The sequence below is a fragment of the Pristiophorus japonicus genome, chromosome 13 (genome assembly GCF_044704955.1).
Source record: "Pristiophorus japonicus isolate sPriJap1 chromosome 13, sPriJap1.hap1, whole genome shotgun sequence".
In the NCBI taxonomy this organism is placed as follows: Eukaryota; Metazoa; Chordata; class Chondrichthyes; family Pristiophoridae; genus Pristiophorus; species Pristiophorus japonicus.
Window position 1 is genome coordinate 17113756 of NC_091989.1, and position 25194 is coordinate 17138949.

The 25194-nt window shown below is 47.1% G+C and overlaps 1 pseudogene; it reads left to right on the top strand.

The window, feature by feature from the left end:
• Positions 1–23601: 23601 nt before the first annotated feature.
• LOC139279197 (U2 spliceosomal RNA) lies at positions 23602–23831 on the top strand (annotated as a pseudogene).
• Positions 23832–25194: the final 1363 nt, after the last annotated feature.

A 25194-nucleotide genomic window follows, 5' to 3' on the forward strand; every position in this document is an offset into this window, starting at 1 on the left:
CATGGGATTGGGGGTAGTGCGCTGGCGTGGATTGAGAACTGGTTGTCAGACAGGAAGCAAAGAGTAGGAGTAAATGGGTACTTTTCAGAATGGCAGGCAGTGACTAGTGGGGTACCGCAAGGTTCTGTGCTGGGGCCCCAGCTGTTTACATTGTACATTAATGATTTAGACGAGGGGGTTAAATGTAATATCTCCAAATTTGTGGATGACACTAAGTTGGGTGGCTGTGTGAGCTGCGAGGAGGATACTATGAGGCTGCAGAGTGACTTGGATAGGTTAGGTGAGTGGGCAAATGCATGGCAGATGAAGTATAATGTGGAGAAATGTGAGGTTATCCACTTTGGTGGTAAAAACAGAGAGACAGACTATTATCTGAATGGTGACAGATTAGGAAAAGGGGAGGTGCAACGAGACTCGGGTGTACTTTGGGATGCAGACCATCAGGCCCTGGGATTTAACGGCCTTCAATCTCATCAATTTCCCCAACACAATTTCCCGACGAATAAGGATTTCCCTCAGTTCCTCTTCCTTACTAGACCCTCTGACCCCTTTTATATCCGGAAGGTTGTTTGTGTCCTCCTTAGTGAATACCGAACCAAAGTACTTGTTCAATTGGTTTGCCTGCCATTTCTTTGTTCCCCGTTATAACTTCCCCTAATTCTGACTGCAAAAGACCTACGTTTGTCTTTACTAACCTTTTTCTCTTTACATATCTATAGAAACTTTTGCAATCCATCTTAATGTTCCCTGCAAGTTTCTTCTCGTACTCCATTTTCCCTGCCCTAATCAAACCCTTTGTCCTCCTCTGCTGAGTTCTAAATTTCTCCCAGTCCCCGGGTTCGCTGCTATTTCTGGCCAATTTGTATGCCACTTTCTTGGCTTTAATACTATCCCTGATCTCCCTTGATAGCCACGGTTGAGCCACCTTCCCTTTTTTATTTTTACGTCAGACATCAGTCATTGAAGGTTGGCATGCAGGTACAGCAGGCGGTTAAGAAATCAAATGATATGTTGGCCTTCCTAGCGAGGGGATTTGAGTACAGGGGCAGGGAGGTGTTACTACAGTTGTACAGGGCCTTGGTGAGGCCACACTTGGAGTATTATGTACAGTTTTGGTCTCTTAACTTGAGGAAGAACATTCTTGCTATTGAGGGAGTGCAGCGAAGGTTCACCAGACTGATTCCCGGGATGGCGGGACTGACATACCAAGAAAGACTGGATCAACTGGGCTTGTATTCACTGGAATTCAGAAGAATGAGAGGGGATCTCATAGAAACGTTTAAAATTCTGACGGGTTTAGACAGGTTGGATGCAGGAAGAATGTTCCCAATGTTGTGGAAGTCCAGAACCAGTGGTCACAGTCTAAGGATAAGGGGTAAGCCATTTAGGACCGAGATGAGGAGAAACTTCTTCACCCAGAGAGTGGTGAACCTGTGGAATTCTCTACCACAGAAAGTTGTTGAGGCCAATTCACTAAATATATTCAAAAAGGAGTTAGATGTAGTCCTTACTACTAGGGGGATCAATGGGTATGGCGAGAAAGCAGGAATGGGGTACTGAAGTTGCATGTTCAGTCATGAACTCATTGAATGGCGGTGCAGGCTCGAAGGGCCGAATGGCCTACTCCTGCACCTATTTTCTATGATTTTATGTTTCCCTGCACTGCTCTGAACCTGGAATACCAGGAGAGACAGCCGCAGAGATCATGGGTTCGGAAATTCCTCAGAGAGCATCCGGGTTCCTTCACTTCCGGCAAAGTTATCGCGGAAACTCCGTTTACGCGGGTCAACAGGGCTTCCGGCTTGGTCAAAGAGGTATGTTTTAAAGAGTGTCTTGAAGGAAGAAAGAGAGGTAGTGAGGCAGAGAGGTTTAGCCAGGGAGTTCCAGAGCTTGGGGCCCAGGCAACAAAAGGCACGGCCACCAATGGTTGAGTGATTACAATCAGGGATGCTCAAGAGGACAGAATTAGAGGAGCGCAGAGATCTCGGTGTGTTATGGGGCTGGAGGAGATTGCAGAGATAGGGAGGGGCAAGGCCATGGAGGGTTTTGAAAATAAAGATGAGAATTTTGAGATCGAGGCGTTGCTTAACGAGGAGCCAATGTAGGTCAGCGAGCACAGGGGTGATGGTGAGCGGGACTCAGTGCGAGTTAGGACACGGGCAGCTGAGTTTTGGACCACCTCAAGTTTACATCGGGTAGAATGTAGGAGGCCAGCCAGGAGTGTGTTGGAACAGCCAACTCTAGAGGTAACAAAGGCATGGATGGGGTCTTCGGAGGCAGATGAGCTGAGGCAAGAGCGGTTGATCTTACATCTCCCATTTTAGACTATCGGCCAAAGCCAGAATGACGCCCCATGTAGGGACGCTGGCAAGGACACCAACAATATGAGCTTGGATACCCAAAACAGTCTTATAGCCTGCACACCCACTAGGATCACACAATGGGCACTTGGGCAGTGCCTGTGGGACTGCACTTCTGCATCAGTCAGCATTTATTGGAGAATAAAAAAGAAAAAAAATAGCTGGAAACACATTGGAAAAACTTCTGCACTGAGCAATGGAGGCCACTCCAGCCTCGTGGCCAAGGTGGAGGATAACTGAGTGAGAGGCCCAGGATAGACAGCTCCAGCAGGCTGCCGTCCCATAAATAGCCCTCGACGGCCCAGTAGCATCGGCCCCTTTAAGTGTTACCACGGGACCTTCTTAAAGGGGCCTCTTACTCCTGCCGTGTGTAAAATGTTTTCGGCGTTTTATCATCGTGGCTCAGTCGGTAATGTTGTCGCCTCTGAGTCAGAAGATTGTGGTTTCAAGTCCCACTCCAGAGATCTGAGCACAAAATCTAGGCTGACACTCCAGTGCAGTACTGAGGGAGTGTTGCACTGTTGGAGGTGCCGTCTTTTGGATGAGACGTTAAACCGAGGCCCCGTCTGCTCTCTTAGGTTGACATAAAAGATTCCATGGCGCTATTCCGAAGAAGAGCAAGGAAGTTCTCCCTGGTTTCACAGCCAATACGCATCAACCAACAGCACTGAAACAGATCATCATATTGCTGTTTGTGGGAGCTTGCTGTGCGCAAATTGGCTGCCGTGTTTCCTACAGTGATTGCACTTTGAAGTGCTTAATTGGCTGTAAAGCACTTTGGGATGTCCTACGGTCGTGAAAGGCGCTATATAAATGCAATTTTACTTTAACACAACCAAACGAGCATGGCCTAATAATAGAAAAGGCTCCATTTAAATGGGCCCTCCCATTAACAGGGGCCCATTAAGTAATGCTTAATAAATTGCCCAGTTGATGAGGTTTAAAATCTGGTGCCTAATCGTGGCTGCAGGATCCCTCGGTGTAAATTAAACAAATTCATTTTCTTCCCTTGCGGACTAAACAGCCCGTTCAAAGATCGTGTAAGACGAGATTGGAACAGACGGAAGCTTCCAGAAGGAAATTAAGCAAGTAGATGACAAAGAATAAATGGAGGGGAAAAGAAGTGTAGCCTGTCGGAGCCCGACACGGAAAATAAATGAGATCCCAAACTAATAAATGTTTTTCTATTCCTGTATTAAGATATAAATATTTATTAGGATGGGAGGAAAAAAACTGCGCATATATTCACAGCCCTGGGCTGTTTTCTGAAAATGGGCATCGGCAGTGTCTTATAATTAAAGTTGCCCCTTAAGCAAAGAGACTTGTCCTGGAAAGAAAATGTGTAATCCCAGCAAATCCTTTGGCTGGTTTGACAAGACGTCAGTAAATCAGAAAAGCAAAAGACTGAGGGGAAAAGAAAATCTATCAGTGAAAATATGAACCTCAGACCTGAGAGACACAGTCTAATCAAATACTTCAAACTCTAACTGGGCTGTGTTAATAACTGTATATTATTCCATTTATTTCTCCCTCCATGCTGCGCGCTGTTTAATCCTGCGAGATGCTGCCGTTCATTGGTAAGCTTATAATACTCACAGCAAATTCTCAGTATTCAAAGTGGGAAATACGATTTGGTGGCTTGCTCAGAGCCTGACGGCATTCCGCCTCCGGTAAGATGAATTTGTATTAATCGTTGGTCCTCATTGCTGTTCCCGCTCTACCATCGAAGTCCTCCTTCACAGGCGCCCAACATGTCTGATCTCCATGGCCTCGCCCCTCCCTATCTCTGTAATCTCCAGCTCCACAACGCCCCCGAGATGTCTGCGCTCCTTTAATTCTGCTCTCTTGAGCATCCCTGATTGTAATCGCTCGACCATCGGTGGCCGTGTCTTCTGTTACCGAGGCCCCAAGCTCTGGAACTCCCTCCCTAAACCTCTCCGTCTCTCTACCTCTCTTTCCCCCTTCAAGAGGCTCCTTAAAACATACCTGTCACCTGCGCAATTTCTACTTATGCAGCTCGGTGTCAAATGTTTGATCTCATAATCATCCTGTGAAGCGCCTTGGGACGTTTCACTACATTTAAGGCACTATATAAATGCAAGTTGTTGTTGTTGTAAACAGAGGTGCTCGAAATTGTGTAGGGTTTTGAGAGTAAATAAGGAGAAACTGTCTCCAGTGGTAGGAGAATCGGTAATCAGAGGACACAGATTTATGATTGTTGACAATAGAATCAGGGGCAGAATGAGAATTTGTTTCACACAGCAAGTTGTTATAATCTGCAATGTATTATATATTCTTTACAACATCACAAATACATCATTCACCAACAAAAATGTCAGCTGGGGTATCCAGAAACCCCATTCCTGTCGCCAAAGGTGATATATTCTTTATGACATCACAAACACACACATACACAAGATGGCTCCATTACATCATGTGACTTTTATTGTATTTACAGCATGACAATAGTAGTCCACTAGGCGGAGCTCTATATTACAGCATGCACTGCCTGAAAGGGCTGTGGAAGCAGATTCAAAAGTAACTTTTCAAAAGAGGAACGGATAAATACTTAAAAAGGAAACATTTGCAGGGCAGTGGGAAAAGAGGATGGGGGGGGGGGAGGGGGGGAGTGGGACTAATTGGATAGCTCTTTCAAAGCATCGCTACAGGCACGATGGGCCGAATGGCCTCCTTCTGTGCCGCATAATTCTATGTAAAACAGGCTGCTGATTCGCTATCACCTGTTTCACACTATCGCACAAAGTCAGAATCTATCCCTTTGAGTTTAAGGCAAATCTCATTCCAATTTCTAGCAGCCACAATTACAAAACACAAACGCACTCCGATTTTTCACAAATTAGAACTGAACTGGCGATCTGACTCAGAATGGCATGAACCACGATGCAGCTGGTGAATGAACAGGCCAGACTGAGGTGTTCCTCAGGCTGCTGGTTAATGCAGATTACTGGGGAAGAATAGACGGAACTTTGTTCACACCTGGGTTGGCTCGACTTGATCTGGGCCTGCTTAATATGCACATTCAGTAAATCATTCAATCCTTCGGCACTCACATCTCTCATCTTTATAAGCTCAAAAGTACACCAATAATGCAATTGAAAATTCTGCAAGCGGCATGCCCTATGACAGTTCTCTCTTCCTCCGTACAATTGTGACAACAGAATGAATCTAAGGTGACCATACATGCCCGGTTTTCCGGGGACAGTCCCCAGATGACGTATTGTGTGCCCTGGCCAAACAATGACCCCAGAAGAGTCGCCAATTCACAAAGCTCGTCTCCTGTTGTGTACCCCTGGGCACTGAGTCTACTGTTATGTATGCAATAAAGGTTCAAACTGAGTACTGTTTAACTAAGCAAGGTACAACCTTGGCTCTGCTTTATTTAGGCCCAAAGTGCCTGACTCTCAAAATGGCTGGCCTTTTATACCAGAGCAGCACCATGTGCATGCTGCTCAGTGGCCTCCAACAATGATGCCATCTGGTGGCTACAAACAGCATGTACGTACATGACAATACCCCCCCTCTGAGATCTTATCACAGTTTTCATAGGTTAAGACGGTCCGGTGCTTTACGCTCCCGGGTTGACCGTCTCAGTTGGATTCCAGCCTTGGGTGAGTGTGCGGGGTCTGTTGTGGCTAATGGCTGGATGGCTGACTTGTTGGGGGTGGCAGTGGCCATGTCAGGAATTGCAAGTCCGTGATGGAAATTCCGGGTTCACTGATGACCCTCGAGTCCACTGAAGGCTGCTGGTAGATTGGTTGGTCGTCGATGATTTCTTCGTACGACTGTTCTGGCTCTTCTGTGTGCCTCAGCTTTGTCTGATCCATGTGTTTCCTGCAAGTTTGCCCATTCTTGAGCTTAATAATGAATACTCGGTTGCCCTCCTTGGCCATGACCGTACCAGCCATCCATTTGGGATCCTGGCCATAGTTCAACACATACACAAGGGTCTCGCCTGCTGAACTCATGATGAAAAGAGGTCTTAAGACCAAGTTATTTCTGGTACATTAACAGAAATCTCATGTGACACAGTTGCGCGATCGTGGTACCCTTGTTGACTTTGTCTTCTGTATTCAACATGATTATTTAAATCCAGGTGTACCAGAGATAACTTGGTCTTAAGACCTCTTTTCATCATGAGTTCAGCACACATGCTTCCAGCTCAGAATCAAATCCTGGCCACCATACATGGGACCTGGCGATGGCCTTCATCATCACTATACCCGGATGTGTACTGTGTAACTCACGCATGAACTTCTCTCTCCCTTTCTTGGGCATTACAATGCTATTGCCACCCAAAATGCAATCTGCTTGAATAGACAGTTTGTCCTTGCGACGACTGTACGATTTGGCCTCCTCGCACATTTGCTTAGGTATGGCAGACCAATCCCCTTTGAGGATGCAACCTTTTACCACCAATAAAATTGGGTCCTGGCTGGTCCAGGTGTTAACTTGTTGAGCCGTGACAAGGGTTCCTTTACTCTCAAAAGCATCCATGATTAACATTAGATCCGCCGGTTGTGGCATTTCCATCTTCGGTGTGGGCAACGGCAACCGTCTCAAAGCATCGGCACAATTCTCTGTGCCAGGTCTGTGGCGAATGACATAATCATAGGCAGACAATGTCAGCGCCCACCTTTGGATGCAGGATGATGCATTGGTATTGATACCTTTGCTCGCGGAAAACAATGAAATGAGCAGCTTGTGATCAGTCTCTAATTCGGACCTCAGACCGAATAGGTATTGATGCATCTTTTTAACACCGTACACACACGCTAAAGCTTCTTTTTCTACCATGCTGTAGGCTCTTTCCGCTTTAGACAAACTTTTGGATGCATACGCAACAGGTTGAAGTTTCCTCGACTCATTGGCTTGTTGGAGTACGCACCCAATTCCATATGGCGATGTGTCACAGGCCAAAACTAAACATTTACTTGGGTCACAATGTACCAGCAGCTTGTTCGAGCAAAGCAGATTGGTGGCTTTCTCGAAAGCTCTGTCTTGCGATGCACCTCACACCCAGTTGTCGCCTTTTCTCAATAGCATGTGCAGTGGTTCTGGTAAAGTGCTCAATTTAGGTAGGAAGTTACCAAAGTAGTTGAGTAGACCCACGAACGAATGCAGCTCCGTCACATTCTGTGGCTTGGGTGCATTCTTGATGTCCTTGGTTTTCATGTCAGTAGGTCTGATGCCATCGGCGTCGATTTTCCTCCCGAGGAATTCAACCTCCGGTGCCATGAAGACGCATTCTATCCAAACGCAGTAGAATCTCTTTAAGGTTGTTCAGATGTTCCTTGGAGTCACTACCGGTGACCAAAATGTCATCTTGGAACATGACGGTTCTGGGAACGGACTTCAATAGACTTTCCATATTCCTCTGGAATATTGCTGCAACCGAGCGAATTCCAAAAGGGCACCTGTGATAAATAAATAGTCCTTTGTGCGTGTTAATGCATGTAAGTCTCTTCGATGTCTCGACCAACTCCTGTGTCATATAGGCCGACGTCAAGTCCAGTTTTGTTAATGACTTCCCTCCGGCTAGCGTCGCAAACATGTCATCAACCTTCGGTAACGGATACTGATCTTGTTTCGAAACCCTGTTGATCGTAGCCTTGTAGTTTCCACAGATTCTGACTGTGCCATCACTTTTCAGCACAGGAACAATGGAGCTGGCCCATTCATTAAATTCAACGGTTGATATGATCCCTTCGCACTGGAGTCTGTCCAGTTCGATTTCGACCTTCTCCCTCATCATATACGGCACTGCCCGAGCTTTATGATGGACGGATCTTGCATCTGAGTCCACGTGGATCTGCATCTTGGCTCCCGTGAAATTGCAGATACTCGGTTCGAAAAGCGAGGGGAGCTTGCTCAATACTTGGGCACATGTATCTTCCTCCGATGACAACGCCTTTATGTCATTCCAGTCGCATCTGATTTTCTCCAACCAGCTCCTGCTGAGCAGCGTTGGGCCATTGCCTGGAACAATCCACAGCGGTAACTCGTGAACCGCACCGTTATATGACACATTAATTTGTGCACTGCCAATCACCTTTATCAGTTCTTTGGTGTACGTGCACAGCTTGTTGCTAACAGGGCTCAGCCTGGGCCTCACAGTCATAGTATCCCACAGCTTATAAAATGCACTCTCATTCATGACTCGCCCCCGTGTCCAGTTCCATCGATACCGGTATCCTGTTAAACTTCACATTAATCAAAATTGGTTTACTCTTGGTTATGAAGGAGTACAGCCCATACACTTCTTCCTCTGGCATCTCAGATTGCGTATCCGGATCCGCGCTAGTCTGACTCTCATCCTCCAGGTGGTGTGTTGCAGCTCGCTTGCTCCTCTGCAGACACTTGCGCTGGAGATGCCCCGCTCTCAGACAGCCTTTGCAACTATATTGCTTAAATCGGCATTGCTGGTGCCGATGATTTCCCCCACAACACCAACATGGAGAAGTCGGATACATTCCCGCTGACGGACTTTGGGCAGCCACAGGTTTCGCGAACGCAGCCGGATAGGCCCTGCCATGTGCCGCTCTGGCGAACGCCGAATCAATCGCATTTACAGTACTTGCCGAGGTTCGGTTCTTCACCGCTATTTGCTTTAGACTCCTGTCCGTCGTCATACATGATTGAACAATCTGGATGGCCCTTTTTAAATACAATTCTTCCACCGCCAGAGGTTTGCGCAGGATCACCTCGTGGTTGATATCGATAACAAAAGTCCCGCAGCATGTCTGCCAATACCGTCCCGAACTTGCACGGTCCTGCTAGACGTCTCATGTCGGTAACGAATTCTGCCGCGCTCTGGCCCTCCGATCGAACGTGTGTATAAAACCTGTATCTCGAGATGATGATGCCGTCGTCTGGCTTGAGGTGCTCCCGGACCAATGTACACAACTCCTCGTACGTTTTCTCTGTTGGACCACGAGGCATGAGTAGATTCTTTATCAGACCGTAGATCTTTGAACCGTGCACAGTGAGGAACACTGCCCGGCGCTGATCTGCATCGTCGACCCTTCATTTTGTTGGCCACGAAGTTCAAACGGCTCACAAACTCTGCCCAATCTTCTCCCTCCACGAATCGCTCTAAAAATCTAATCGTGTTCATTTTGCAAACATAGGTTCTTGTATTCTCGTCGCCAAATATTATGTATGCAACAAAGGTTCAAACTGAGTACTAAGCAAGGTACAAACTTGGCTCTGCTTTATTTAGGCCCAAAGTGCCTGACTCTCAAAATGGCTGGCCTTTTATGTGCTGCTCAGTGGCCTCCAACAATGACACCATCTGGTGGCTACAAACAGCATGTACCACTGCCCCCTCCCTCCCCGCCGCCCGCCCGCCCCCCCCCCCCACCCCACACCGAGCTGTCAGTTTGTGGCTCTCAGGCTAACTTAAACAAAAACTTGTACAATGGCCAGAGTGACTCACCGCGTACGCGCGACTGGTTGGTTCATTTACGCATGGCCAGCAGTTTATGAGTTTCCGACCGGGCTCGTGCTGCTGGATTGTCGGCAGCAGAAGTGCACGGCAATCGGCGCGGGTGGGGGAGAGGCTGTGGGGGAGGGGCCAGCCACATTCACCGGGGGAAGGGAGCAGTCTAATCCTAGACACTGCGGGGTGGGGGGGGATCAGATGTGACCTCAGTCACTGGGCGGGGGAGGGGTCAGGTGTGACCTCAGTCACTGGGCAGGGGAGGGGTCAGGTGTGACCTCAGTCACTGGGGGGAGGGGTCAGGTCTGGCCTCGGTTACTGGGGGGAGGGGTCAGGTTTGACAGTCACTGCAGAGGGCGAGGAGGAGTCAGGTGTGACCTCAGTCACTGGGGGGAGGGGTCAGCTGCGACCTCTGTCACAGGTGGGAGGAGTCAGGTGTGACCTCAGTCACTGAGTATGGGGGTGGTGGAGTCAGGTGTCTGAATGTGCTTCAACAGTGTGACGTAATTATATGCATCTTTTGTTCTGCATTTGAGGTGTGTCTGAGCAACTGTTAACATTTTTGGGGGGCTAGATTTTTGTTTTTCGGTGAAAATGGTAGTTTTACGCCAAAATTACCCTTTTCGCTACGCTACCGTTTTTGGGCCGAACTTTCGGCCTTTACATCTCGGTAAAGAAGGCGTTACATGAGGATTCGCGGCGCAAACCGTGAGTTTCGGCAACTTTAGTCCGGGGCCGGGAGCGCTGCGAGAGAGGCCTTGAGATGCTGGGGAAAAAAAACTTTCCAAAAACACTCAAAAGACATCTACACGACCATTAAGTATTGAATTGGTGAAAAAAATTTTAAATAAAAACTTTAACTTATGTTTTTTGCAGGTTTTCACACTTACCACTGCTGGCAGGACTGCACCGACGACATGTTTGACCTGTCGGTATTCTGGGCGTGGCGTACGGGCCGGGATAGTGCCGAAGGTACGACGCAAACGCAATCTGTGTCGTTGCACGTCGGCGGATCTCTCTCCGGCGGTACATGGAAGCACTGCCGCAAACAGGCACCCGAGGATCCCGTCGACTGGGTTTTCGCCGCGGAGGGTCAAATCGCGGCAAAAACCCGGTCACAAACCTGGTGAAAATCCGGCCCATAGCCTGCTAAAAAGTTTTGCCCTCGCTACGCTGTGCAATCTACATTTTCCGTCCTGGATACTTTGCTATGCTACTAACCCGTGTGTCCCCAGATTTCGGTTTAGAAAATATGGTCGCCCTAAATTAATCTCACATTGATATTGGCCTTATTCCAATTGGATTTTCATCTATTATGTAAATAGCACTATAGATTTAGGATATATATGACATGGAACAGCAATTTACTGGGATAGGCTTCAATAAATGAAACTGGGCCTAGTAACTTATGATTAGGACTGTCATGAGTGAGTCATAGGCCTTGACTCACATGCTGATTTATTCCAGCAACCAACTGCTTCCCATCATATATCATAATTCATAACATATTCAGATCAAAGTAATTTTTACATTTAAAAGGGATCGATGAAGCAAATGACCAAAAGTGCTAGCACAGTTGGTCATGACAAAGCAAATTAGTGGTCTGCAGATCTTATTGTGAACTACTTTTTGGCTTCAATAAAATCCAAGCTTAAATGGCAAATGAATCACAACTAGGTTTATCAAGGTCTGAAAAACCAGCAGCTCTTCCTCACTGACAAACTCCATCTCGCAATCTGCTGGCCCTCTCAGCCTGCATTCAACCAGTTGCCTAATTGATCCACTGTCGCTCCCTGATCGCGGATGGACCATCCACACCGGTATCAAACACTGAGCTTGAGACCTGTGTTCGAGTGAGCATGGACTGCAAAATGCGTGGTGTCCGCTGGTTGGCTGGAATATTTCCCTGACCGTGACCAGGACAATGGCCGCTTCATAGCTTCAAGTGACCAAATCCCCATCGAAAGAACCTGGCGCGAGTTTTAATTTGAACAGGCCATTTGTTTTGTTTATTTAAATAGCGGCACCCTGATTCTGGAGCAGCGCTTGTAGTTGGCCTGGTGACACTGAGCTCGGTCCAACATCACTCTGTCAGCCCTGACAAGCGAAGACAATGACTAAAGTTTGATCTCTAGTACAGCACAGGGTAACCATGGAGTATGATCATGAAGCTCACTTGAAGACTTCTGTGACTGGTCTGCACCTCAGGATATAGAATCATAGAACAATACAGCACAGAAAGAGGCCATTCAGCCCACCGTGCCTCTGCCGGCTCTTTGGCAGAGCTATCCAATTAGTCCCACTTCCCTGCTCTTTTCCCATAGCCTTGTAAATTATTCCCCTTCAAGTACTTATTCAATTCTCTTTTGAAAGTTACTATTGAATCTGCTTCCACCATCCTTTCAGGCCGTGCATTCTAAATCCTAACCACTAGTTAGAACATAAGAACAGCAGAATTAGGAGCAGGAGTAGGCCATTTGACCCCCGAGACTGCTCTGCCATTTAATAAGATTATGGCTGATCAGATCATGGACTCAGTTCCACTTCCCTGCCCGCTCCCCATAACCCTTTACTCCCTTATCGCTCAAAAATCTATCTATCTCCGCCTTAAATATATTCAATGACCCAGCCTCCACAGCTCTCTGAGGCAGTGAATGCCACAGATTACAACCCTCTGAGAGAAGAAATTCCTCCTCATCTCAGTTTTAAATGGGTGGCCCTTATTCTATGCCCCCTATTTTTAGTTTCCCCTATGAGTGGAAATATCCTCTCTGCATCCACCTTGTCGAGCCCCCTCATTATCTTATATGTTTCGATAAGACCACCTCTCATTCTTCTGAACTCCAATGAGTATAGGCCCAACCTACTCAACCTATCTTCATAAAACAACCCCCTCATCTCCGGAATCAACCTAGTGAATTTTCTTTGAACAGCCTCCAATGCAAGTATATCCTTCCTTAAATACGGAGACCAAAACTGCGTGCAGTACTCAAGGTGTGGCTTCACCAATACTCTGTACAGTTGTAGCAGGACTTCTCTGCTTTTATACTCTATCCCCCTTGCAATAAAGGCCAACATTCCATTTACCTTCCTGATTATTTGCTGTACCTGCATGCTAACTTTTTGTGTTTCATGCACAAGGACCCCCAGGTCCCCCTGTACTGCAGCACTTTGCAATTTTTCTCCATTTAAATTATAATTTGCTTTTCTATTTTTTCTGCCAAAGTTGCTAACCTCACATTTTCCCACATTATACTCCATCTACCAAATTTTTGCCCACTCACTTAGCCTGTCTATATCCCTTGGCAGACGTTTTGTGTCTTCCTCACAATTTGCTTTCCCACCCATTTTTGTATCATCAACAAACATGGCTACATTATACTTGGTCTCTTCATCCAAGTCATTAATATAAATTGTAAACAGTTGAGGCCCCAGCACCAATCCCTGCAGCACCCCACTAATTACCGTTTGCCAACCGGAAAATGACCTGTTTATCCCGACTCTCTGTTTTCTGTTAGTTAGCCAATCCTCTATCCATGCTAATATAATACTCCCAACCCTGTGAAATTTTATCTTGTGCAGTAACCTCTTATGTGGCACCTTATTGAATGCCTTCTGAAAATTCAAATACACCACATCCACTGGTTTCCCCCTTATCCACCCTGCTCGTTACATCCAGCAAATTTGTCAAACACGATATCCCTTTCATAAAACCATGCTGACTCTGCTTGATTGAATTATGCTTTTCCAAATGTCCTGTTGCTGCTTCCTTAATAATGGACTCCAGCATTTTCCCAACGACAGAGGTTAGGCTAACTGATCTACAGCTTCCTGCTTTCTGTCTGTCTCCTTTTTTAAATAGGGGCATTACAATCCACTGGGACCTCCCCAGAACCCAGGGAATGTTGGTAGATTACAACCAATGCATCCACTATCTCTGCAGCCACTTCTTTTAGGACCCTAGGATGTAAGCCATCAGCTCCAGGGGACTTGTTCACCTTTAGTCCCATTATTTTACCGAGTACTACTTCTTTAGTGATAGTGACTGTATTTCGTTCCTCCCTCCCTATAGCCCCTTGATTTTCCACTATTGGGATGTTTTTAGTGTCTTCTACCATGAAAATCAATACAACATATTTGTTCAAAATCTCTGCCATTATCCTGGTCTCCATTATTAGTTCCCCAGTCTCGTCCTCTAGGGGACCAACATTTACTTTAGCCACTCTTTTCCTTTTTAAGTACAGGCAACTCTCGATTTTCCGCACATGGATCTAACGGAGAACCCACTGCAACGGCACTTTTAAAAACTGTGATAGTGTCCCGTGTACAGCTGGACATTTCGCTGTTTTTCTAATCTCAGCACCGGAAAACAAGTTGATCCCAACTGCAACAAAAAGAAATGCAAAGCTCCTGTCCAAACTACTCATTTTTGGTCTTTAATGCGCTCTTACACACGACCATTACACCCACCCCACACACAGTCCTGCGCTGACCACTTTCTGCACCGTCCGCTGTTTGCACGAAAGCGCTGACATCAGTGAGTAACTGCAGCCCTGGGTGCAATGAATTATTTATTGAACGTTCCCACTCCAGAGAGTTTAAAAATATCCGCTTCCAACACAATAGGGTTCACCGTGTCCTTGCCCGCGTTTTTACCTTTCTCTCCACGTCAAATTTGGGACCCAAACATTCTCGCCAAGTAGGTGCACTCGCCCTAGCGGCAAAATCGTTTACCCGGATTAGCCCGATCCCCGAGGGACCCGGATAATCGAGAGTTGCCTGTACCTGCAGAAACTCTTAGTATCTGTTTTTATATTTCGTGCTAGTTTACTTTCAGAATCTAACTTCCCTCTATTATTTTTTTAGTCATTCTTTGCTGGCTTTTAAAAGTTTCCCAATCCTCTGGCCTCTCACTGGTCTTGGTCACATTGTATGCTCTTGTTTTCAATTGGATACCATCCCTTACTTCCTTAGTTAGCCACGGATGGTTATCCCTTCTCTTACAGTCTTTCCGACTCATTGGGATATATTTTTGTTGCGAGTTATGAAATATTTCTCCTTAAATGTCTGCCACTGCTCATCAACCATCCCATACTTTAATCTATTTTCACAGTCCACTTTAGCGAGCTCTGCCTTCATACTTTGGTAGTCTCCTTTATTTAAGCTTAGGACACTGGTTTACGATACAACTTTCTTGTTGCGTAAAAAGGGTTTTCCTCATGTCGCCTTTGGTTCTTTTGCCAATCACCTTAAATCTGTGTCCTCTGGTTATCAACCCTTCAGCCATTGGAAACAGTTTCTCCTTATTTATTCTATCAAAACACCTCGATCAAATCTCCTCTTAACTTTCTCTCCTCTAAGCAGCCCATTATTGACCATTGCATTTGAAGTAAATTGGCAAAATGTCCAGGACGAAATGAGGAGAATTCTTTTGTATGCAGCCAGTTATGATCTGGAACGCACTGCCTGAAAGGTCAGTGGGAGCAAATTCAATAGTAACTTTCGAAAGGGAATGGATAAAAACATAAAAGGAGAAATTTGCGGGGCTATGGGCAAAAATTTGGCAGATAGAGTATAATGTCGGAAAGTGTGAGGTCATGCACTTTGGCAGAAAAAAAATCAAAGAGCAAGTTATAATTTAAATGGAGAAAGATTGCAAAGTGCCGCAGTACAGCGGGACCTGGGGGTACTTGTGCATGAAACACAAAAGATTAGTATGCAGGTACAGCAAGTGATCAGGAAGGCCAATGGTATCTGTTGTGTATGCATGCCTGTTTATTGTATGATGTCTATAACACTGTATGCAACATTGAATGTACCCTTGTACTGTACACACCTTACCAGTACATTAGAGAGTGCTGTTGCTGGAAACCCAGGGGTTGCCTGCACACGGCAGGTAACCGAGTATAAAAAGGAACACACAGCTTGTTGTCAGCACTCAGAAGCTGCTAATAAAAGACTGCAGGGCTGCAGAGTTTAAGCACCATATCCTGCCTCGTGGAGTCATTACTAAAAGTGCCTACATACGCTACAACTGGCGATGGGAATACGGGATCACGAACAACACGCTCAACATGTCTAACCTCAGCAACTTTCAACAATTTACGGAGGGGGAGGATTGGGACACTTTTGTGGAAAGATTGGAACACTTCTTCATAGCCAACGACCTGGACGGGGACACACCAGCCACACTACCGAACAAACGCAGGGCCATCCTGCTTAGTAGTTGTGGGCCCACCATCTACGGTCTCGTCAGGGACTTACTAGCCCCGGAGAAGACAACCACCAAGAGCTATGAGGAACTTGTAACAATCATACAGGAACAACTAAAACCGAAAGAAAGCATCTTCACAGCCAGGCACCGGTTCAACACTTACCGGCGTCCTGAGGGCCAGGAAATTGCCAAGTATGCTGCACACTTAAGAAGACTAGCTGCACCGGGTGAGTTTGGCGACCACCTTAATGAAGCACGAAGGGACATATTTGTCATCGGAATCGGCCACGAAGGCCTCCTACACAAATTAATCTCGGCTGACATTACGGTCACCCTGCAGAAAACAATTCAAGTGAGCCAGGCCTACATGGTTTCGGCCAGTGACTCCAGGCGAATACTGACCCAGGACTCTAAACCGGCGAGCGCAGTGCACTGCATGGACACTTCTAAAGGCAGAAATGCTGCCCCGAGTCCCGCAACCCTGAGTCTGCCACATGGGGCAAACCGGATGGCCCCATCTGGTGCTGTGGAGGAAACCACAGGGCCCACCAGTGCCACTACAAAGACTATGCATGCAAAGGCTGCAAAGAAAAAGGGCACCTTCAGAGAATGTGCAGAAAAGGCTGTACTCACTGTGTCTCTGATGAGTTGGCTAATCACCGGGGCTCTGACACAGATGAAGATGAAGCTGCTCTAACCCTGGGAGAGGAGTATGGAATCTTTACCTGCTCCACCGGAAGTTCTCCGTGGATGATGGAAGTGGACATCGACGGGGTCCCAGTCTCCATGGAGATCGACACAGGGGCGAGCCAGTCTGTGATGAGCCAAAAGACCTTTGAAAAAATTTGGAGGCATCCTGCCACTCGACCAAAACTGTCTCCTGCCCAGGCAAAGCTGCTCACCTACACCAAAGGTAAAATCCAAATCGTTGGCAGTGTAGACATCCAGGTCTCCCAGGGCAGCATGTTGCACAAACTCCCCCTGTGGATTGTAGCCGGTGACAGTCCCACGCTGCTGGGCAGGAATTGGATGAACCGGGTCCACATCAGGCGAAGTGGTGCTGTGGAAGAAAAGACTACCGTAGCCTGCCTGCAGCAAGACCACAGAATGACTGCAGCACCACAAGCATGTGGAAGAAAAGACCACCACTACCACAGCCTGCCTGCAACAAGACCACAAAATGGCTGCAGCACCACAAGAACGTGGAAGAAAGGAGCACCACAAAATGGCTGCTGCTTGGTGAGCAGCAGACCTGCATTCAAAATACGAATCAACATGGAGGAGCATCATGTGACATCGAGCGGCCAATCGGATTTGAAAGCTCCCTTAAAGGAGACCGGTAACCAAAAACATTTAAAGGGGAAGTTCCAACTATTTGAGTACATGGACTTTAATGCTAAAGATGCAATTAAAGGGTGCAAGTATGAAAATGTATGCAATGTAACCATGAATTGTGATGCTGGTTTAACTAATGTGACTAATGAGATGAATGTAGGTGTCAGTAAGGTTAAGAATAAGTTTATTATGCTTAACAATAATGATAGAGATTGTGAAATGCCTAATGTAACCATGTCTGTTGAAACCAGGACACCCAAAAGTGATGCAAGTGCTAGAATGTATAATGCAGGCTCGACTATGTGTGATCAGAGCCAAGGTGTCATGTATACCGGGGTAGGACACTGCCAAAGGACATTGGGTCCTACAGGGACCATGCTAATGCCAATGGAATTCCCCTGTGGGAGACCCCCAGGTCCAGCAGGCTACCTGACCATGTAGCCTGGACCTTTGGAACGAATGTGATGCCCCTTGCAGGACACACACACAGGCAGTGGGAGCAGACCCACTATAAGGACAGTAGTCAATGGACAGCCCAGCCATCACAATGGCAACCGGCACCAGACCAGCCCTACAGCCCCTGGCCGCCAGGGCCAACACCAGAAGCATGAGGCCAATACCCTCCAGCTTCCCTGGCAAACCCTGTGATGACCTGACCCTCATCCCCATTGGTGGACAAGGAGCCCACCCAGTCTTGTGGTCCTGCCCACCACCCCACAACTACCCACATCACAGTGTATACACACCACCCACTGATGCTGTGGCTACCTCCCCGAGGGATCCCACAACAGTGACACCCACTTGGTTTGTGTGTGAGGGAGGGGAAACGTACGAGGCCAGCCTCAAGCACACGGGTCACACCTAGCAACCACACAACCCTCACCACAACCTCCCATAGCCCACCACTGATCACCTCCTCTGGTCATGACAACTAGGATATGAAAAATGCTCAGGGGGGAGTATTGTTGTGTATGCATGCCTGTTTACTGTATGATGTCTGTAACACTGTATGCAACATTGAATGTACCCTTGTACTGTACACATCTTACCAGTACACTAGAGGGTGCTGTTGCTGGAGACCCAGGGGTTGCCTGCACACGGCAGGTAACCCAGTATAAAAAGGAACACACAGCTTGTTGTCAGCACTCAGGAGCTGCTAATAAAAGACTGCAGGGCTGCAGGGCTGCAGGGCTGCAGGGGTGCAGGGGTTAAGCACCATACCCTGCCTCGTGGAGTCATTACTAAAGGTGCTTACATACACTTCAGTATCTTGGCCTTTATCGCAAAGGGGATGGAGTATAAAAGCAGGGAAGTCTTGCTACAGTTGTTCAGGGTATTGGTGAGGCCACACCTGGAATACTGCGTCGAGTTTTGGTTTCCATATTTACAAAAGGATATACTTGCTTTGGAGGCAGTTCAGAAAAGGTTCACTCGGTTGATTCCGGAGATGAGGGGGTTGACTTATGAGGAAAGGTTGAGTAGGTTGGGCCTCTACTCATTGGAATTCAGAAGAATGAGAGGTGATAATATCAAAACGTAAAAGATTATGAGGGGGCTTGACAAGGTGGATGCAGAGAGGTTGTTTCTACTGATGGGGAAGACTAGAACTATGGGGTATAGAATAAGGGGCCGCCCATTTGAAACTGAGATGAGGATCTGTGGAATTCGCTGCCTCAGAGAGCTGTGGAAGCTGGGACATTGAATAAATTTGAGACAGAAATAGACAGTTTCTTAAACAATAAGGGAATAAGGGGTTATGGAGAGCGGGCAGGAAAGTGGACCTGAGTCCATGATTGGATCAGCCATGATCTTATTGAATGGCGGAGCAGACTCCAGGGCCATATGGCCTACTCCTGCTCCTATTTCTTATGTTCTTATGTTCTTATGAAAGGGCGGGGTGAGTTGGGACTAATTGGATAGCTGTTTCAAAGGTGTGATGGGCCAGATGGCCTCCTTCTATGCTGTATGATTCCATGATTGACATAACCTGCCAAATTATAATTTAAATTTCCCAGTACACCTTTTTAATCTGATCAGACTGTCTGTTTTTATTAGTAGATGTCACTGAATAGCCGTCTTGATGACTCCATCCATCACTTAACTGATATTTGAGAAGTGGTAATTGTCAGGTTAGATTAATCCTGTTTTTTTTGTGGATAGGACGTACCTGGGAAATTCTCCGCATTGTCGGGTAGATGCCAAGGTGACAGCTGCACTGGAACGGTTTAGCCATTCCTGGGGCACAGATCTCCAGCACTGCAGCCGAGATGTTAATCAGGGCCCGCAGCCTCTACTGTGTCCAGTGCGGCCCGGTATCTATGGAGACCTCGGGAGAAGTCCCGTTATGCATTTTCGGCTGAAGATACTCACAGGCACTTTGGCCTTGCCTGTCGCACTCATGCACTGGGCTCCATCCTGCCTGAGGTTGGAGATGTTCCCGGTGCTTGCTCCTCTCAGTAATTGGCTGGTTGTCCACCATCACGTCATGACTGGCCTTCGAGTGCAGTGACTTGGTACAGGGGCAAATAGGGCAGTCAATCTACCAGAGGCAAGTGAGGCACTGCTGCACCTAGAATTGTCGAACTTGCAATGGCTTCAGAATGTCACACACATTAGAACAGCAATTTCTGTTTTAGAATACGCCATGTGGAGGTCAATGGAAATGAAACTTGGCCGATCTCCACAGCTCAATGCCCTTCGGTCAGGGATCATCCTTCTTCACCTTCCCGGTACCTTCTCGAGAGCCACAATGTCCTTTCTGAGATGCGAGGACCAGAATTGTACTCAATGCTCTAAATCAGGTCTCATTGAGGCATTGTGTCAGCCGTGGCTCAGTGGGCAGCACCCTTGCCTCTGAGTCAGAATGGTTGTGGTTTCAGATCCCACACCAGGGACTTGAGCACAAGCATAATCCAGGCTGACACCCCAGTGCAGTGCTGAGGGAGTGCTGCACTGTCAGTGGTGGCATCTTTCAGATGAGACGTTAAACCGAGGCCCTGTCTGCTCTCTCAGGTGAACGTGAAAGATCCCATGGCACTATTTTGAAGAGCAGGGGAGTTATCCCTGGTGTCCTGGCCAATATTTATCCTTCAGTCAACATAACAAAAACAGATTATCTGGTGATTATCACATTGCTGTTTGTGGGAGCTTGCTGTGTGCAAATTGGCTGCTGCATTTCCTACACTACAACAGTGACAGTACTCCATTGGCTGTAAAGTGCTTTGAGGTGGTTGTGATAGGCGCTATATAAATGCAAGTCTTTCTTTTTTTCTTTATTATCTCTGACTCCCTATCCAGAGGATATAGGTTTTCCCTATTCACCCTCTCAAAACCCGGCTGCCCGTGTGCTAACTCGCAGCGTCCCGCTCACCCATCACCCCCTGTTGTTGCTGACCCACATTGGTTCCCCATTAAGCAACTCTTTGATATTAAAATTCCCCAAACCCCCCATGGCCTCACTCCTCCCTATTTCTGTAACCTCCTCCAGCCCTACAGCCCTCCGAGATCTCTGCGCTCCTCTAATTCTGGGCTCTTGAGCCTCAGCTGCCTAGGCCCTAAAACAGATTATCTGATCATTATCACATTGCTGTTTGTGGGAGCTTGCTGTGCGCAAGTGAGCTGCCACTTTCCTCACACTACAACAGCGACTGCACTCCAAAAATACTTCATTGGCTGTGAAGCGCTTTGAGACGTCTCATGGTCGTGAAAAGCGCTGTATAAATGCAAGTCTTTCTTTATTAAATAACCCTATTAATTTGATATAATCTGCAAATTATATTACTGTACTGTCTACACATTGCCCCACATAGTGAACGAACAGAATGGGACCTAGAACTGAACCCAAGGTCACCCCACTCATGACCGGACCCCCATTGTGAAGTTCTCTCAATTAATGCTACCCTTTGCTTACCCTGAGCCAATTTGTGATCCATCTTGTCACATCACTACTAGGGTAACATTTCTTTAGTGAGACCTCAATCCTGCTTCAAAATTAATTCTCTGGCAAGGCCGGCATTTATTGCCCATCCCTGATTGCCCTTGAGAAGGTGGTGGTGAGCCGCCGCCTTGAACCGCTGCAGTCCTTGTGGTGAAGGTACTCCCACAGTGCTGTTCGGGAGGGAGTTCCAGGATTTTGACCCAGAGACGATGAAGGATCAGCCGATATATGTCAGAGTCAGGATGGTGTGTGACTTGGAGGGGAACTCGGTGGTGATGGTGTTCCCATGAATTCAACGGTGGGGGATGTTTGGCGGAATCCCCTGAGAATGGCATAAACGACAACAATTCAGGTCATTGCCTGGGTAAACTAAGTGTGATATCATTCATCGTGGAAGATGTAAGAACCATCACTGATTTAAACTGCAGCACCGTCGCTATATGTCTCCGCTATGCCGATGGACCACACTGCTCTGTGTTGTATTGAAATAGATGGAGTCATCACAATGCTCACTTCATTCGCTTTAGCTCCTTAAATTCAGCATTGACAATCGGGCTGCTGGTTTCAGAATAAGGAGACGATTCTCTCTGGTCTCGAGCAACATTGTCAACCTTACATAGAATTTTACAGCACAGAAGCAGGCCATTCGGCCCAACATGTCTATGCTGGCGTTTGTGCTCCACATGAACCTCCTCCCACCTGACTTCATCATACCCTATCCTTCCATTCCTTTCTCCCTCATGTTCCGATCTAGCTTCCCCTTCAAGGTACCTGTGCTGTTGCGGGAAGATTTCCCGTGTGTCTCTATCAAGTTGTTTTGCGGTTTACCTATGAACAGCAAATTTTACAATACTCAAAATGTCTCTAGCTCATAGAGAGGGGGGGGGTGGGGGGAGATTTCCCTGCGTGTTTGATGCAGCCAAATGAAGGACAGCCTTAAGACTCTGCTATACGTGCGACACAATGGAAAATCTTCTGCACTCCCCTGGTCCAACATTCACCAAGGAGACAATGTTCGAAATCTTGGGGGTTATCAGTGTAACGTATGCACCTGTGAAGATGCTCACAGGTTTGTAAAGCTGTTGCAACGCTCCTGATCTGCCACGCTCCGGGCATCCTGTGCAGAGGGGAGCGGGCAGGTCGGAGGGCCTCCTCGTAGGACTGTGCCTGGGCCTGGCCAAGGTGGCCATTAACCGGTCCAGGCAGCGGGCGGTGGAGAGGCTGGTTCAGCCCGACTGCCTGCCTCTCTTCCGTGGCTACATTCGCACCAGGGTGTCCCTGGAGATGGAGCACACGGTGTCCACTAGTACGCTCGCGGCCTTCCGCCAGAGGCGGGCGGGCACCAGAGGGACTGGAGTGCATCATCACCCCTAGCAACCAAATTTGAATTTGACCGTTAAAGGGTCATAAAGTTCTATTTATTAATCTGTCGGTTCTAGAGCCCCTTTATAGTTCAATTAAAAATAGTTGTAGAGCTGTTGCATTGTGAGTGGCTTAGCTAGTCACGTGATGTTCACAAGACTCAATAAAACCCCAGCCAGTTGGGTCTCAGTCATCCACGATGAGGTATGCTGTTGTGAGCCTAATGGCTGAACTGGTAATGTATAGTGTGATTGTTAAACCTTTGTTAATAAACCAACTAGTTCTTAACAACAATGTGTTGCTATGAATTCTTAAGCAAAGAACCCATGAAGCAAATACATTGCAATCAGAAATGTTTCATCTATTTGTTCATAAGCCTAAAACCTTTTGTATTTGAGGCTGTGTTCATGTTTTATAATAGGTCAGACAGGCACGATATTTAAATACTATTATTATTATATACTGAACTCCAGCAGTTTCAATTTTACAAATTGTCAAGCCCGCAAGACAAGGATTCAAATCCCTCCAGGGCCCTGATGCACCAGGAGAATCTTCCCAGCTAATTATTATTTTGTTTCTATCATGCTTTGTATAAACTGCGAAAACGCAGGGAGCAGATTTCCTCTTGTTTGTGCTCTGCACAGAAATCTTTAAAGTTTCCCCTGTGTTCACTTAGGGAAAAAAATTTACATAATGAACGTTTCTGTTGAAATAGTCCACATAGTAATAAATCACTGATTATTCGGCTGTGTTTAGACAGTTCGAGTGAATCCGCTCATACACTTCCAGTAACAGCACTGTCATTTCCCATCAGCCCAAATCAGGCTTCCCTCACTGACCAGCCCACCCGCATTCTATGCTGGGGGTGAAGAACTCCGACATCACTGAGTGTTCCCTCTTGTGGCCAATCTTACGGATCAGCAACTTGCCCACTGAGGCTTCTCGGCCTTTTGGCTAAGATCTGCATAACTAACCTGACCAGCCACCATGACGTCCGGGTGGTTTCTCCCTGGTCAGGAAGGTATATGCTTACATTTTTGTAAACAGGAGGTGGGTGGGATTGGTGACCCATCCACCTCCACGGAGGTGTGTGGGGGACCTGACCCATCCACCTCCATGGCACGAACCTGGTATTGCAGTACTTCCAGGAACGGTGCAGTGGCTCTAGGCCTTTTGGCTAAGAGCATTGGCGCAGAGTGATCCTTGACTGGTGCAGGGTGACCTCTGGCGTTTGACAAAGAATTGTAACGATTGGATAACGATTGGACATGAATTTAAAAAAAAAAAAAAAAAAACTTGCCCACTGAGGCTGACTGTCAAGTCACTCACTGTCTCCTTCCATAAGCAGTGGGGGGAAGGCAGGAGTGACACACTGTTCAAGGGGACACTTGCCCCGGGCTTCAAAAAGTCACATCAGCATTTTCAGTGTTTGCTTTCCTCCTGCAGATCCTGAGACAGCTGTTGGCCAAGGTCGTAATACACACACACACACACACATACACAAACATTCACACACACAGACTCACACACAGACTCACACACCCACACAAACACTCTCACACACACACTCACAAACAGACTCACACATCACACAAACACCCACACACACACAGACTCACACACACATACAGTCACACAAACACTCACACACACACACACTCACACACACACAGACTCCCACACTCACACACAGACTCACATACACACACACACACACACAGACTCACACACTCACACAAACACTCACAGACTCAAACACACACAGACTCACACACAGGCTCACACACTCACACACATAGATGCATGAGCACACTCACACACACTCACACTCACGCTCACACACACCCACGTTCACACTTACACATGCGTACATGCTCTCACATACACACTCACGCTCACACACACTCACGTTCAAACTCACACACACACGCTCACATACACACTCACGCTCACTCACGCTCACACACACTCACACGCTCACACACACACGCTCACACACACTCATGCTCACACACACTCACACGCACACATTCACGCACACACACACACGCTCACACACACACTCACGCTCACACACACACTCACACACACACATTCACACACACACACACACACACACACGCTCACACACATACATTCACACACACACGCTCACACACATACATTCACACACACACACACACACTCACGCTCACACACACACACTCACACATTCACACTCACGCTCACACACACACACTCACACACACACACACACACACACTCACACTCACACTCACACTCACACACACACTCACACACAGATAGACACATGCAACTGAGTTTCAAACTGTAGATGGAAGCAATGCTGGGAGAGTTAAGGTACCAGACAGATGAGTTTCAAAGGTCTTTTCTTGTCCTTAACTTTTCTCATTTTATGAGGCAAAGCTTGGAGTGTGAGGTCTAGCTCGCTAACTGCTTGACACTTTAACTTGTGCAAATATTAATGGATATCGTTGCATTTTCCATTTCAGTTGGCAGTTTTATA